At 38.4% G+C, this 14,836-nt stretch overlaps 1 pseudogene; it reads left to right on the top strand.

Moving 5' to 3' along the window:
- The first annotated feature begins 4,625 nt into the window (after positions 1-4,625).
- The window catches only part of LOC118015386, a 66,656-nt pseudogene continuing 56,445 nt past the window's right edge, over positions 4,626-14,836 (top strand).

The raw sequence follows: 14,836 nt of genomic DNA, 5'->3' as shown, positions 1-14,836 counted from the left end.
GCCTTTTCAAGAAAATGGCATAAAATGTGAATGTCCTTATGATCTCCCATCAGTGTCTTAGTATTGACTATGTAACAACCAATCACAACTTTGGAAAGCAGGGTCCTCAAGATGCAGGGAAGGCTTGGAGGAGGAGTGGTGGAGAGTATGGAGTAGCCAGGTGAGACACGAAAAGCAAGAGAAGGGTAGAAACCAAAAAGCAAAGAAGGTCACTGAAGTACCATCTAAGATCAGATGTCAACCTAACAGATTGGTCCATAGAAAACCCTGAACTTGAGAGATACCTGGGTGGCTCAATCAGTTAAGCGTCTGCCTTCAGCTCAGGTCATGATCCCAGGGTCCTGGGATCAAGCCCTGCATCAGGCTCCCTGCTCAGCAGGGAGTCTGCTCGGGCTTCTCTCTCTCTCTCTCCCTCTCCCCCTCTGCCCCTCCTCCCACTCATGCTCATTCTCCCTCTCACTCTCTCTCTTAAATAAATAAATAAAATCTTGAAAAAAAATTAAAAAGGAATCCTGAACTTGAGCTGAATCCACTAAAACAACCCTCCCCACCACCATCACCAGGGTTTTCCAACTGCCAGTGTGTACATCAACATCCCATATACCCAAAATAGAGATTAGTCTGGGACTCCTGATCTTCTTTTTCTAAACCCCATCTTGTCTTCAAGGCCTACCTTCTCCCTGACTTCATTCAACATATTTTATCATTTGTGCCACACACTTTATTACTTATCCATAAGCTGAACTGCTCACTGTTGATCAACCTATATTCCTCTTGTGTACCCAAGAATTTTGTAAGATCCTTGTGGGTAGGCCCTAGAAAAGCACAGGCCCACAATAATAATCCCTACTGCTTTCATCGACTACAAAACACTTTTTTGCATATTTCCTTATTTTACTCAAACATCCATCTTATTAGGCAAACTGGACAGGAATTATTATAGACTTCTATCAAGAAAAGCAAAATGAGTCCCAGAAAAGCATGGCGACTGGATTTGAACCCATTATGTGAGCTCACAACATGCTAATAAACTCTTTAGTAGGCCATCTTTATACTGATTTGGGAGTCCTTTTGATATTACGGGATTTCTCTTAAAACTATTCCTTAAAAACATAGTATATACGTCATAGTCTAACAACCTCACTACTTTGCCTTCATATATCTCATCTAGGTTGCAAACTTATAGTTGCTTTGTGATAATGAGCATGATCCAAAAGCAGGTGTTTAATAAATATTTGCTAATGAATGGATTCTACCTCCTCCACTAGACTGTAAGTTTCATGAGAGTAACAACACACCTGTTTTGCTCATTATCCTATCCTCAGCTTCCAAATAGTGCCTAGCACACAGTAGGTCCTCACTAAATATTTATTGATAAACGAATCAATTCATCAATGCCTAAGTACCCTCCTGTGAAAAGCATTCATAGTGCCCACAAACATATTTCTTTTAAACATCTACTTTATGTCAACCCCCCAAACCAGGGCAGTGAACCCAAAGCAGAATAAAATTACTTCCAATAAAATGAACTGTTCCCCAGTTGCAAATTGGCTCTGGATGCTGCTGCTTCTCTCCCATTTACACTCTTTTCAGGCAGCTATTTCAGGTGACGGCATTGTCATCGATGGAATTCAACAAAGCAACTGGCTTCCCCCCCTCGACGTTTATTTTCTATAATCCGTCTTACAGCGGGAGACCATTATCCCGTCAAACAACGTTCAATTTCATGGGCGTTACCGCCTCAAGGAAACATACAGAGGGTTTGCACAAACGGGTGTGTAGTAAATTTAGCCTTTTAATAGGCTCATTCTTTATTAGCTTTTATTTCGGGAGGTGAAGTCCTAATTAGATTAAGTGGAGAAACTAAAAAGCTATGGAAACACACAGATTCCAGAATTAGATGGATTTGGTTTAGGTTTGCTGTTTTCCTTTTATTTTCTTTTCCTCAGATGGCTGGAGAAATCCACACTGCAATCTCCAGCCCCTCAGATAAGAAGAGTTTGTGAAATGAAACCCCGCCAACATTTTGTGTGAGGAAGTCACATCTGTCTTTCTCCTACGCAAAGTTATTGTGGGGCCAGAATCTAGGAAAAAGCAGCTCCCGGAGCCAATGGTGAACCCAATTTACTGTGGCAGATGAATATAACAAAGGTGGTGGTCTAGATGTTTGGCCTCAAGGCACAATTCAATTTTCAGCTGTTTCAAAGCTATTATGTCAAAGGCTGTTTGCATAAACATAATGTTGCTGGGTAATCTTGGGTAGGCAGGAGTAGAGACGTCTGCCCTCTACTGCCTAAAACGGAAATAGCGCTGGATGGCTCTTCAACCCTGAATTAAAGCTACAAGAAAGTCTACAGTCCCCTAAAATAATGGGCCATCTCCAGAACTTTCTGAAACCTTTTTTTCTCAAGCTTTAAGATCATAAGTGATTATTTTGAGGGAGAAAATGAAGTAGACTGAGGATGTGATGAGTTGATTGATGATGTGGGAACATACGAGAAAGCTATTTCCCTTCTTAGAATTTAAAAGAAAATTCCCTTCACCCTTCCATCCTCCCACACATATATATTTATATTATCACATTGATATTTAATATGTTTTTTTAACATAGAAAGAAGAAACAGACAATGAGTCACAGGAAACAAATCAATACATTTCAGAGTGGGCTAAAAATGTCACCATAAAAAAATGTTTCATGTTTATGAGGACAAAAGTGGAAAAGAATATCTTTTCAGTTTCATGTAAAATTCTAGCTCTTTCTTTGGGTTTCTCCTTTTTTTGTTCTTTCTCTTTAATAAAAACTGTGCCAAGCTCCATGTTAAGCCCTTTGTACCCTCAGAGAACCACTGTCAATATTCAAATGTTTTCCCCTCCAATTACAATTAATTTTTTAGTGAAAGAGAGGATGGGCCACTTCTGGGGAAGATTTTTAAGGTAGGGTCCTACAGTGGAGAGTCCCCAGACAAAGAGAAAGGTCATGTGCAAATAGACAGAAGACATGTTCCAGAGGACACTGACCTAAACCCAAACCTATATAGAGTCAGTCTTGAACCAAACTTAGAACAGAACACTGTCCATCAAATGATGTGGGCGCCAAATGACACAGAATTAAACCCTGATTAGGTTTTGTAAACTAATATCCCTATATCTAGAGTTGTCCTCATGTTTTTTTTTATATTCTAAAATGTTCAAACCGTGTTCAAGTCAGTGGACACAGATACTCCTTCTGCATACCAAGGTCCCCAGTGAGGCCATGCATCAAAACCGGACAACATAAACACATTCATGGAGTTCACAGACTAGTAGAGTTTATAGCCCAGTGGACTTTATAGTTCAGTGAAAGAGACTGACATTCATCAGATAACAATCAAGGGATTAATTACAAAATGAAGGAGTTGTTTTTTTCAATAAGGAGATTTTTTTTTTTTATACAGTGTTCATAGGGCATGTTTAATAGGGTACATAACAAGACCATCCCTATGGTGGCAAAATGTTACTCTGTAATTATAAAAATACCTATTACTTATTGGAGTCTTTCTTCATTCCAGGCACTATATGAGGTCTTTACATGGTTTTCTCATTGACTCTTCACTACACCCCATGAGGTAACATATTATTACCCCATTTTACTGATTAATAAACTGAGGTTCAAAGAAGTAAAGTAACTTGCCCAAGGTTATACAGCCAGTAAATGGTTCATATCACTCTAAGTACAAAGTCAACACCCTTCACAGCTTCACACTTTTCTAATTATCTCAGCTAAATATTCCAGAAAATTTAGTCAGTGAGTTTAAGTTGAGAACCAATGGTGTTCACATTAGACAGAGCTACTGTATTTATTTTCTTAAAGTTTCAAGGGCAAACGAAAAGAGTTACCTATTTTTAAGCAACAGGGGAATGGGAGGTGACTGCCCAGGGTAGTTAGCAGAAAAGTGTGCTTTCTGAAGCCACGCTGCTTGGATTCAAATCCCAGAGCTACTAATTACCAGCTGTGTGACCTTGGGCAAATTTCATCTTCCCATACTTCAGTCTCCTTACTTGTAAAATAGGAATGATAATAACAGTATCTTACCCCATGAAGTTGTTTGTGAGGATTAAACAGGTAACCCAATATATTTGAGGCACTTAGAACAGTGTCCAGCACAAAGTAAGCACTCTATTTTGAATTCACAATGAAAACACAAGTGCTGGTTTCTTGGGTTCAAAAGGGTTCTTGAAAAGATTAAATGAGATAATATTTGTAAAGTGCTTAGAACAGTGCCCAGAACCAAGTAAGTACTTCTTAACAGTTCAGTGAAATCCCCTGCAGGCTCCCTGTGACTGAGAGGAAGGGGGCTCAGCAGCCAACTTCATCTCTGCAGCAACAATCACAGCTTTGAGATGAGCCATGTGTGGGTCGCCACCTAGATGTCTGAGGCCACAGCATTTACCAAAGGCTCTGGTCTAACTGAAGAATGGTTTTATGATGTACATTCATTTGCATTTGTTAGGGAAGCCTCAGTTTTGGGACTCTATAAAACTGCCCAATGTGGGGAAGAATAAATTAATTAAACGAAGAAAGAGGTTATTTGGTTTCTTTCTGCATTACCAGTGGTTTGCCTCACTCCCCACAAAGAAATTCGGGGATGGCGTAACTTACATCTTCTCAGTTGGTATATTAAAGGATAAGAAGGCTGAATAAAATAGTAATTAAGAACACAGAATTTGGAGTTAGGCAAACTGGGTTTAAAATCCAGCTCCATCCCTTACTCACATATGACCCTGATTGAGTATCTTACAATTTCTGAGCCTGTTTTCTTATGGATAAAATGGAAATAAAAATAGTATTTTCATTATTATTTGTGGGAAGAATAAAACATGATAATAAAAAAGTGTCGATCATAAAAAAGATTATATAAAAATAATAATACCAGTATTCATTTAGCGCTAAGTATGCTAAGAACCTTCTAGGTCATATTTATGCCTCACCAGAATCCAGCCTAAGTATTGTTCTTAATCCCATTGTACAAATGATGCTTGAGATAACTGAATCACTTGCTGGCATAGTGGAGATTTTAAATCAAGTCTGATAGAGTCTAGGACATAATGTTCTATAAGTGGTAGCTGTCATTTCCTTTTGCAACACTGATTCCTCAATGATTCAAACCACTAAGTATTTTTTATATGCTTACTTTTGTGAAGCCAGATCCTGCGAGAAAAAAACAAGCAGGATAAGGCATAATTCTTACCTTCATAGAGCTTTTAGTTTTATTGTTTAAATGGGACATAGGCACCTGATGAGTTATTGCTCCCATTCTTTATCTTACCAGATATAACCAGAGTCCTCCACATAAAATATTCAAATTTCCACCTCATTTTGACTTCTTCAAACCATATCTCCATTACATGAAGTTAACATTATTCACCATCAGCATGTTAATTAGTAATTCTGAAGATGATCCAATGTATTGGGGATATGATGGTGAGAACCATATATTTACTACTCTACTCAGCATAGACATCAATTATTTTTCCACCCAACTTCCATATATCCTTCTTTAATAGCAGCATCCCAACTTTGCTCAGGAGCCCCCATTTCTAACTCTCAGTTCATGTGCTTTGGGAAGTGTTGATTCTGCTCCAGGCTCCAAGAGGCCCTGTTTGAGGGGTTGGAGGCATAAAACTGGTATTAACTCAGTCTTGGTTAATCAAAAAGCTGCATTCTCCAAGCCAAGCAATTGATTTGGGGATGGGCTTGTAATCTAATCAGAGCCAGAGAGCTAGCATGTTTTCCCATGGGTCTGCTAGCAGTAAAGAGAATTTGAGCCTGGAGATTCCAGGGCCATCACAAGAAGCCTGGGAATGAAGCCAACACCGCAAGAGGCAGAGCTGAGAAATGAAGAGAGACCGAGTCCTCATGACATCAGTTGAGCCCTTGGACCATGTCACTCCCGAAGCATACCACTGGAGAGAGACAATTTTTCACTTTTCCATAAAAATCCCTCCTCTCCTTAAGCCAGTTTGAATTAAGTATGCGTCACTTTCAGCCAAATTAATCTGGACTAAGAGAGGGTTCCATATAAATTCATTCACTAATAGTAGTAGAAGTGGGAATTGATTGTATATACTCTTCCACACTAGTCATCTTTTCAGTATTGGCAACATCGCTGTGAAAAGTCTCTCCAGAGTTGGGAATGCTTTCTAAAAAACAGAATGAGCAAAATTTGCATCAAAAACTAGGGGTGAAACAAATTAACTCCACTACATCTTGACTCCAACAATGTGAAAACATAATGTTGACTTCAGCGCCCAAAAAGTATAAACTCCTTCTACATTCATAATACAAGGTCATTCATGACAAAGTGTGTAATGAGTATGTGAAATTCAGGTTGAACCAAAAGTTAGTTGACGTATTAATCCCCAAGCAATTAATTTGAGAAAAGCAAAGCCTAAGACTTAAAGAAGATTCCTTTTCAGGAAAGCAGACATTGTGAGTCAAAGCAGTATGTTTTATAGAAGGACAACTGTTTGAGAAATTCATTTATGTGTTTTTCCTTCCTGTCTTTTCCTTTTTCCTTTCCCCTGTATCCAATCAGGTACCAAGCCCTATACTTCCCTGAGGGAAGGTCTGTGACTATGAAACACTTTCTTCCTTGACTTTTTTTCTCAAAAGGCTGTACGGTGATGACAACCTGATGGCCCACGGACAATTTACTTTGGGCTACACAGAATAATTCTAAAGGCTTCAGCCAACATTTGACATAAAGGAGATTGCTCATAAAAATATGGATTTTTAGCTTTTCGTGAAAAATCAGAAGATCCAGCAATACAGGGCACCATGAGTGACAACAGCAAGCCTGAACTAAGTAGCAGCCTCCCCTTTATACAGAACATGTGCCAAGCCCGTGACAAGCAGCTTTACTCACTTTCATTCCTATCTAGCCTCTGTGGGCATTTGAGTTTGCAATTGTTGACCTAAACCTACTGAAGAGAATATGCCAGGAGTCCTTAATGGATAGGAAAGTAAGGTTGGAGACTAGAGGTAATTCATCTGATAGAAACAAGAAGAGAAAGGAATTTTCTCAAGATTAAGAAGGAGATTCCTAAAAGACAGCTGTATTCTCCCGATGAGTGGCAGAGACCTGAGGAGGCTAATCTAGTAGTGTTCTGGAAAAATAGCAAGACTTCAGCAAGGAATGGCTGTGTGGTTCCCTGCTTTGATAATGATGTTCTTGTTCCAGTTGTGGCAAAAAAGCAACAGGGCAGGAATCACACCACGTGAGCCGAGTTCATGGGAATCTCAGCAAATAAAGCACATTGACGGCTGATGACCTCGGCCATCCCCAAGAGCTGGTCCCCAGAACTCAGCAAGCCTGAATTTCTGGCCTACCAGGGAAACGGGGACTTAGGTTGTTTTAAAGAAAAGAGAAGTGCAATCTTTCTTGAGCACATGAAATTGAGAACTGCTGTAATTTCCAAGTGCTCCAGGAAGTCACAAATATACACCCGCCCCCACAAAACAATTACTTCTCCCTTGGTTTTGTTCTGTTGTATTGTGATTTTTTCATACATCTGGGAAGGTTTTCTTAGATGGCCATTCCTGTTTGTACTGTTCCAAGGCTGCTGCGGCCTTGGCCTACAGAGGCCTGGGTTCTACAATGTCATTAGTCCCAGCACGCTTGGAAGTTTCTATTTGTTGCTCTGACCTGGACACCATGATCCTGAGATGGCACAGCGATCTGCACGTTCCTCACATACTGGAATAAGCCCAGTGGATAGCTTTTTAGCTGCAACAGAGTTCAGCTCAGGCAAGTCTGCAAATGGGGTGAAAAGATACTTCCTGTGGTTTCTCTAGAAAAGGAAAGAAAAAGAATAGCCTTCTTTGAATGCTCAGAAGGCAATATTTCCACATGGTCATCAAGAGTATCAGATTTAAAGCCAGACAAACCAAGTTCAAACCCTGGCTCTGCCACTTACCAGCTTTATTCATTTTTTTAACTTTAGGCAGCCTTAGTTTCCTCAAAATAATTGTACCCACCTCACAGTTCTGCTGGGAAGATTCAATGAGATAATGCATAGAAAGTGTCTAGTTCAGCACGTATTCATAGTAAGAACCCAACTAAGGGTTAGCTACTAAAACAATAATAATTATTGTTAATGGAAAACAGTCCAGGCCCCCTGGGAATTCAGAACATGGATAATGAAACCAGCTAAACCAACATCTGCCCAGTGATTTAATCCATGGAACATATATTAAAGAAAACATAGCATACAGCATCTGCATGTGGTCATTCCAGCCTCTGCCAAATCCAGTATAAAGACTTATTTGCCCCTCACAATATAAAGACTTATTTGCCCCTCACTGTCCTTACGGAAGAACCAGAGCTTCCCTGTGCTCAAGGAAAATTAAAGCCAATATATATAAGGCAATAAGAAAAAAAAATATCACAAGGCCAGTTTTTGGCTATTCCAGTGAACACAAAGGAACCAAAGTCAACCAGTAGAGTCAAATGGTCAGGGCCAGAGCCATTGGACAAAACTGTGAAAAATATCAAGGTGTTGTTCAGCTCCTTGTTATTCTCTTTATTTGGTATCCTCCCAATTCAGCACCCAATGCATCATGTTGCCCTTTTGATGCCCAGTGTCTCAAAGTTAGCTAAGGTTCTCTCTCAAGTACACTCATGCACTCTCAACCTTCAGGTAACACACCCCCTGGTCAGAACATGCCAAGTGTTCCCTTCCCTTGAGACTCTACTCTCTTTTTACTACTTTGGAAAATTAATTCATTCTAAACTATTATGGGTGGATGGAAGTTTCCTCCATTATCACTTTTATCAGATCTGCATTTTCACCAGGCTTTTAATATCCTAAGAAGCAAGTATTAGGCCTAACTCAAGAATGACTAAAACTTGGTGAGGAGTAAACAGGACTGGAATTATGGTTTGGTTACAAACTGCAAGGTACTCCATAAATATGACAAGGTCTGAGCTTTACTGAGAGAGGCATTGTTGCACATACCTGGGCAGGATGGTGAAAACACCTCAGATCTTTGCAGATAAAGCCTCCCACCTCCTTCCTCACACCCCAATCTCCTCGGCCAGGCTAAAAGCCCCAGGCATACAGAGACAGAAAACACGGCAAAGGTGGCCTAACAGGTAGATCAGTCCTAACAGCCTGTGGAGAGAATTCATGGCCCATAGAAAATGCCACTTGTAAAATCCCTCTCTCTGGTCCTCTCATAACATACAAACATCTGTGAAAAGACACAGGAATTTCCTCTTGAATTAACATCTAAGCTCCTTGAACACATTTATTTCTTTATCATGTCATTTGAGACTTCTCTGACCCTTGAAATCTCAATAGAATTACCTCAAAATCCCAATTCTGTGGTGTTGGGGGAAGCCCTACATCTCCCTAAGATACCTGTAATTCCTTGGACTTCCTCATCTGCCCTTCCCTGAGTCCTGTGTCCAGAGAGTCATCTCAGTTTTTCCACTGAAGGCACCCAGATGTGAACTTCAACCCCTCCTCAGGTTGTCCCCAAAAGATCCAATCACAGAGAATTAGGAGCAAATAAGTAGGATTTTACTGCTGATCTCAGAAAAAGACAGCATGTGGCCTCCAGCAAGCTACATTAGAAGTCATGTTGAATGACCGCTACCTGACCAGCCAAGCTTCCCATGACCTCTATACAACTCATAACTGATGCCCAAACATTGTTATTCTCCAATCTTGTTTGGGACAGTTGTGCTGCTATGGTAATTATGTAATTTAACTAAATATAAACAGACAAAATATAAGTATAAAAATACAGCTCTCATTTCTATCAAAACTGAGGCAAATGCTTTGTATAGACTTGATGAAAGTGTGCTTTTAGAGAAATTACTGTCGGATTCAATCTTTGAGAAAAAGAGGAACTACAAAAGATGGGGGATAATAGTAAACCTCTGGAAGGACTCTGCACTGAGATTACTTCCCAAGTTTCTTTTAAGTTGACAATCCAATTTTAAAAAATAAAAACTAGAACTCACAGATGATGCATTACGGAGTGCCTGGTGTAAGAAAAACAAGAAACTTCAATGGCAGGAAACTTGGCCAAAAAACAAAGACCTTCACTGGACATCAAATGATGAGGAGATGAACATTTGTTTTATGTGTCTTTTACATTAAAATAAAATGTATAAGTGTGTTTCTAAATGATATCTTGATTTAACCTTTTTTTTTTATTAACTATATAACTGATCCTGTCATATCAGATTAGAGGACTTCTGCTAGTCTTTTTTTTTTTTTTTTTTGTATTTTTTATTTAAATTCAATTTAATTAACATATACTGTATTATGAGTTTCATAGGTAGAATTTAGTGATTCATCAGTTGCATACAACACCCAGTGCTCATTACTTCAAGTGCCCTCCTTAATGCCCATCACCTAATTACACCCACCCCCTTCCCCCCTCCCCTCCAGCATCTCTCAGTCTCTTTCCTATAGTTAAGAGTCTCTTATGTGGGACTTCTGCTAGTCTTAAAAATACACAGTGCTGTTGTCAACACAGTTGACAGTGCTGTTTTCAAAGTCCCTTCTCAGGTACCCCACCCCTAGAGTGTCCCCTACCTAGCCCTTTCTCTACCCAACACCCAGCTGACCCTGTCATCTTAAATATTCTCCCCTTGGCAATGCAGAATAAGCCAGCACTTTATGATTCCCAAACTTATCATTAGAAAGCTTTAACCTGGGTTTTCACTCGGCAGAAAAATAAGAATAACAACCCGCATTTATGTAGTGCTCACTACATATCAGTCACTGCTTAAAGTTCCTTATACTATTCACTCAACAATCCTATGAGATAGCATTTTCCAGGTGAAGGATTTGATGTGCAGCAAGGTTAATTGGCCAATAGTCACCAAGCTAGTAAATGGCAGAAATTTTCTACCTAACCTGTTCTGCCCTTCTCTGTAAAAGGCAGTTTAAAAAACAGCAATAACAATGACTCCATATTATACAACATATTTGTGTGTATGTGTACTTATATGTTTATATTTATTGAACACCCTACTATGTACATCAGGTACTGTACTAGTACTGAAGATAGAGACAGACTGGCCTGGCCTCATGGAGCTTACAGTCTAGTCAGAGGGACAGACACTGAACAAGTAGTTATAAATATAACAAGCATAAGCAGGTAACAAACCACTCTTCATAGAGAGTGACAAGAAAACCACAAACTGGGAAGTGATATTTGCTTATGTATAATAAGCAACAAACCTAAGCAATAAAGATAGAAAATTGGCAAAAGACTTGAATAGGCATTTTACACAAAAGGAATCAATGAGTAGCAATAAGCATGTGAAAAGATATTCAGCCTTATAAGTAATAAGAAAAAATGTTTTAACCTCAATGAGACACTATTTCACATCTACCATATAGAAAAAACTAACAAGTCTGACCATACCAAGTGTTGGGGAGATGTGGAGTAATGGGGTTTCCCACATAATGCTGGTGAGATTGTGACTTCTCTAAACACCTGGAGAAACAATCAGCATACAGTGGAAGCTATATCTATTCTCCAATCTAACAATTCCACTCCTAAATGTACACAGCAGAGAAACACTTGTCCTTGTATATCGAGACATATGTAAGAATGTTGATAGCATTGTTTGTAACAAAAGAATTTAAAAAAACACTTGAAACAACCCAAATGTCCATCAACGTTATCATGGATAAATAGGTCAAAATATATTTACTTAATGGAACACTGTACAACAGTGAAAACAAAGGGCACACAGATATCTTCGAATGATTGATGATCTTCTAGTTCTTAGACTGGTTGGTGGGTATGTGGCTGGTTATTTTTTATCACTCTCTATACTGTCCTTGTTTGTTATATTCAGCAATTTGTGTGTATATTTCATGATATTTTCTAAAAGAGAAAAAAACTAATAAGTGCTACAAGGAAAAAGGAGTGAGAGCTAGGTAAGCATATGCCTTTTTCATATCTTCTATATGATATCTTCCAGATTCGGATGGGCCTGGGACCTGCCTCAATTCTTCATATTGTGAAATAATAAATATGAAAGTTCAATCAACTTGATCAATATGGACCATCAAAACAGATCATTGTGACCTCAAAGTGGATTTAGAAGAAGGTTTGAGTTAACTAAGTGGATAAAATTCAACATAGAGATGGTCTCTGATCTTCTATCAATCAATGTACTAATATACTGAAAACTCATTTGGGGGAGTGATTAGAGGTCCACAGCTCCCTCACCACTTATTTCCTGAGTCTCCTCAAATGATGTTCACAGGTTTTGCCAAAGAAGAATAAGGAAAGTAGCTTCAAACTTGGATGATTTTTCAGAACCTCTATTCTCTTCAAAGAGTCCAAGAAATTCCTGAAAATGTATGCAAAACACTGCTTTCACATAGATGTGTATTTTTAGGGAAAGAGTGCACATCACTATCATGTGAGTTTCAAATGTGACCTTCTAAAAAGCAACCAGACTGCTACCATAATGGAGTAATAAATCGTGCCCATGTGACTGTCCTGATTTTAGATTAGAAGTCCTGTGTCCCAGGAAAGCCTGTAGACCATCATTCTAATACAGGATTGCCAGATAAAACACAGAATGTCCAGTTAAATTTGAATTTGAAGTTAACAATGAATAACTTTTTAGTATAAGTATATCCCAAGAAACATGAAATTCAGATTTAACTGGCATTTGTATTTTTATTTGTAAAATCTGGCAACCCTACCCTAATAGAATATTTAGTAATAATAGTAGGAATAGGAATAGTAGTAGCAATAGCAGTAACTAACAATGATTGAATGCTTCCTTCATGCCAGTCACAGTTTCTTATTCAATCTTAACCACATCACTGGAAGTTAGGAATGATTATGATCATTCCCATTTTATGGATACAGTAATTAAGGATTAAAGAGGTGAAATAGTTCAGCCATAAAAAAGAATGAAATCTAGCCATTTGCAACATGGATGGAGCTACAGAGTATAATGCTAAGTGAAATAAGTCAGTCAGGGAAAGACAAATACCATATGATTTCACTCATATGTGGAATTTAAAAAACAAAACAAATGAACAAAGGGGAAAAAGAGAGAGAGAACGAGAAAAACCAAGAAACAGACCCTGATTGTTACCAGAGGGGAGGTTAGTGGGGGATGGGGATAAAATTTGTATGGAACCACAAAAGACCCCAAACAGCCAAAAGGATCTTGAAAAGGAAAAGCAAAGCTGGAGGCATCACAATTCTGGACTTTAAGTTACATTTCAAAGCTGTAGTAATCAAACTAGTATGGTACTGGTACAAAAAGAGACACATAGATCAATAGAACAGAATAGAAAATCCAGAAATAAACCCATCATTACATGGTCAATTAATCTTCAACAAAGCTGGAAAGAATACCCAATGGGAAAAAGAGTCTCTTCAACACATGGTCATGGGAAAACTGGACAGCAACATATAAAAGAATGAAACTGGACCACTTTCTTATACCATATACAAAAATAAATTCAAAATGGATTAAAGACCTAAATGTGAGACCTGAAACCATAAAAATACTAGAAGAGAACACAGGCAGTAACTTCTTTGACATCAGCTGTAGCAACTTCTTTCAAGATATGTCTCCTGAGGCAAGGAAAATAAAAGCAAAAATAAACTATTGGGACTACATCAAAATAAAAAGCTTCTGCACTGCAAAGGAAACAATCAACAAAACTAAAAGGCAACCTATGGAATGGAAGAAATATTTACAAATGACATATTTGATAAAGGGCTAGTATCCAAAATATATAAAGGTCTTATACAACTCAACACCCAAAAAACAAATAATCCAATTAAAAAATGGGCAGAAGACATGATTAGACATTTCTCCAAAGAAGATATCTAGACGGCCAACAGACACATGAAAAGATGGTCATCATCACTTACTATCAGGGAAATGCAAATCAAAAACTACAACGAGATGTCACCTCACATCTGTCAGAATGACTATAATCAACAACACAAGAGGGATGCCTGGGTAACTCAGTTGCTTAAGTGTCCAGCTCTTGGTTTTAGCTCAGGTCATGATTTCAAGGGTTGTGAGATAGAGCCCTGAGTTGGGCTCCAGGCTCAGCAGGGAGTCTGCTTGAAGATTCTCTCCCTCTGCCCCTCCTCCCACTCATGCACACATGCTCTCTCTCTCTCTCTCTTTCTAAAATAAATAAATAAACCTTTAAAAAAAATAAAATAAAATCAACAACACAAGAAAGAACAGGTGTTGGTGAGGATGTAGAGGAAAAGGAACACTCACGCACTGTTGGTGGGAATGAAAACTGGTGCAGCCACTCTGGAAAACAGTATGGAAGTTCCTCAAAAAGTTAAAAATAGAACTACTATCCAGTCATTGCAGCACTGAGTATTTACCCAAAGAATACAAGAACAGTAATTCATAGAGATACAGGCACCCCTATGTTTATAGCAGCATTGTTTACAATAGTCAAGATATGGAAGCAGCCCAAGTATCCACTGACTGATAAATGGATAAAGAAGATGTGATACATATGTGATATATATAAAGAAGATGTATATATATATGTGATGTATATATATGGTATATATATGTATATATATATGTGGTGTGTGTATATATATGGTATATATAGTATATATATGGTATACATATGTGGCAAATATATGGTATATATATGTGGTGTGTATATATATGGTATATATATTATTTATAAAAAATAGGAAACTATTAAGCCATAAAAAAAGAATGAAATCATGCCATTTGCAATGACATGAATGGAGCTAGAGAGTATAATGCTAAGCGAAATAAGTCAAACAGAGAAAAACAAATAC

The sequence above is a fragment of the Mirounga leonina genome, unplaced genomic scaffold (assembly GCF_011800145.1).
Source record: "Mirounga leonina isolate KUSES-001 unplaced genomic scaffold, KU_Mleo_1.0 Mir_104, whole genome shotgun sequence".
Taxonomy (NCBI): Eukaryota; Metazoa; Chordata; class Mammalia; order Carnivora; family Phocidae; genus Mirounga; species Mirounga leonina.
This window is presented reverse-complemented; position numbering and strand designations above follow the sequence as displayed.